The sequence below is a fragment of the Limulus polyphemus genome, unplaced genomic scaffold, assembly GCF_000517525.1.
Source record: "Limulus polyphemus unplaced genomic scaffold, Limulus_polyphemus-2.1.2 Scaffold165, whole genome shotgun sequence".
NCBI classification, from domain to species: Eukaryota; Metazoa; Arthropoda; class Merostomata; order Xiphosura; family Limulidae; genus Limulus; species Limulus polyphemus.
The window spans coordinates 50,581-53,679 of record NW_013665775.1 but is presented as its reverse complement, the minus strand read 5'-3'; positions in this window follow the sequence as shown (position 1 = coordinate 53,679).

The following is a 3,099-nucleotide window of genomic DNA, read 5'->3' as shown; positions in this document are numbered from 1 at the left end:
GAACCCCACGAAGCGAAAGGAAGATCTACCAGATATTAATTAAATTATAAATATACCAATTCATGTGAATATTTTAATTTTTTCTGAAAATATGGCTTGATTATTTACAAATTTGTTGAAAATTTTAGACAACTTCCAATCAGAGCAGGCGAAGTACAAAGACCAGAACTAAACAATTTGGGTTTGTTTGCTAAATTTTGCACAAACCCCACTACCAGGTTATATTAATAAATGATAAGTTATTTCATAAATATAACGAACAGTCCTTATCTTTCTACAGAATATCCGGAACATTTTAGCCATTTCTATAGCCAAACTGCCACACACACTAGCATTGATAGTTAACATAAATTTGGTTTGAATTTCGTGCAAAGCTACACGAGGGCTATCTGCGCTAGCCGTCCCTAATTGAGCAGTGAAAGACTAGAGGGAAGGCAGTTAGTCATCACCACCCACCGCCAAATCTTGGACTACTCTTTTACCAACGAATAGTGGGATTAAACGTCACATTTTAACGCCTCCATGGTTGAAAGGGCGAGTATATTTGTAGGACGGGGATTCGAACCCGCGACCCTCATATTGCGAATCAAGCACCCTAACCACCTGACCATGCCGGGCCATTTTTTAACTACCCATCATTGGTATCGGAATCCTGTTTTTGGCGGCATAAGTCCACAAACATACCGCTGTACCACTGGTGGGCAGTAACACAAGCTCATACATTTTTGATACAGAATTACGTAAAATGAAAATGAAGAGCTCTTAATCTTTATGTTCACTACATGTGATAGAGTTTAAAACATAGTTACCATAATGAACAAATATGACAAAAGCTATGTTACGTTTACACAACAAAAACCAATTATGTGTGTGTGTGTACGAGTGTACGTAGATAGTTAGGAAACAACGTATAGAGTTATATACTTTTTTATTGTGAAAAATTAACAAAGCTTTCACCACATTTAAAAAAAATTCGATTTTTCGAAGTTTTTAATTCACCAGTATGATTTTGCTAAGATGAGAAACACGGATTGTCCCAAAATGTGATGGGGCACTGATGCATCGTAAGTACTTTTTTTTTCAGTCGGTATAAGAAAGGTGTAAAGTGAATTCCCGCCACGAAATAAAGCTTCTATAACTGGCATATTTCATTCTCATTTACGTTCTAGTTTCCAGTGTGTTATGTGGATAGAAACTGTTTTTAGGAAGTAGATTTCATTCATATACACGTGCTAGAGCCTTTCTACATTTGGACCACCCTGTACATAGTCTTTTATCTATAGTGTTTATTAATAATTTGGCTTCAAACGCTACATTAAAATTTAATGAACATTTCTGGACCACCCTGGTTTTAATTACGTTGATGTTTTTAAGTGCATGTAACTGCAAACCGGTTTTCTTAATGAGCTTCTCAGGTGTTTGATGCGCCTGTCAGTGCATACTTCAGTTTTCTTATGCAACACAGACTTGGCGTATGGGGGTTTCTGATTATTAACACGTAACATTTGTGTCTGGTTTATTTTCTCACTATCAGATAAAGACCCTTGTTTCGTACTGTTTTGTTACTCGAGGGCTATCTGGTCTAGTCATCCCTGATTTTGTTGTGATAAACTAGAGAGAAGGTAGCTAATCAACACACTCACTCTCAACTCTTGGACTTCTCTTTACCATCAATTGTGTGATTGATCATCTCATTATAACACACCCGTGGCTGAAAAAAAAAAGCAAGCATGTTTGGTGATGGGCTTTCATCCCGCGACCCGCAGATTTCGAGTCCAGCGCTCTATATTGTATCGCTTTGCGCTAAAACAAACAACCTTCCGAAGGTGAGTGGTTTTCAGGGGTTTTAAATTCATATTTTACATGATTTTTCTAATGAGCAGATGTGTGACGTGTGAACAACGCGTTTATGTATGTGCTGTGACGTGTGAACAACGCGTTTATGTATATGCCCAATATTTCTGTAAAAAATAGAAAAATATTAAGAAAAACGAATTTTATTTATACATTTAAAGTTTTTATACTACTTTGTTTCAGCAGATTTGGCGTATCCACACTAAGCATTTGACAAAAACGTAATTAATTTTTATCTTTACAACACACTTTATATACACACACACACACAATTAATATATTGCTTTAAAATCATGCCCTTATTAGAGACTACAAAGTCAAAATGCTCTTGCTAAAATATTTCATTATACTCCCCCTACCCTCACGGACTTACAACGCTAAAGTACGGATTTCGAATATCCGTGGTGGACAGAGTGCAGATAGTCCATTGTGTAATTTTGCGTTAAAACAAAAATATTCATTATAAGATGTGCAGTAGTGGCGACCTCTGCTGGGGTAAAAAGTAGACGTATTTCTTTATAACGCAAATAAACTAATTCATATACTTCCATTTCTAATTCATCCCATACATTTATTTAAATCAAACAGTTGATAATCTCTAGACAAGGGTTAAAGTCAGTGTTCCCTATTGTTTTTACTTGAATTAGCCTACGAAACACTTCTTATTATATATTATTCTACATTTTCAAGAAACCACATTATTTAATACACATTAAAAATATTGCAAAACATAAAAATCAAGTAAATAAATAGACTGTTAAAAACGTAACGTTTCTATTCACTTGTCGAAACGTTTTTTATTGTTCCAAATCTTAGTAGGTAATATCAACTTAAATCTTAAGCAATCACTACATACAATAGCGCGTCTTAAAGATAATCAAACTAGTTAGATGAAAATGATTGGAAATTTAATTCATTGTAATAACTTTAATGTAAGAGTTTATGAAATTCATCAAAGGAGTAGTAGAAATTTTAAAATATAAATATTCTTGATATTTAATTTATTGAATATCTTTCAGGGTATAAACACTCTTACAAATAGTAAACAAATTCGTATCTAATCGTTTCAAAGACCTCTATAAATAAAATCATAAACACAATTCTCTATTGACTAGGCATGGCGTAATAATTTGCATGCTGAGGATCGCAAGGTTATAGGTTCGATCCATCGATATTTGTTGAACACACTCTTCACTTTCGACTGCGGGTATTTTATAAAAGTGTTACTAAATCCGTTTTTTTTTT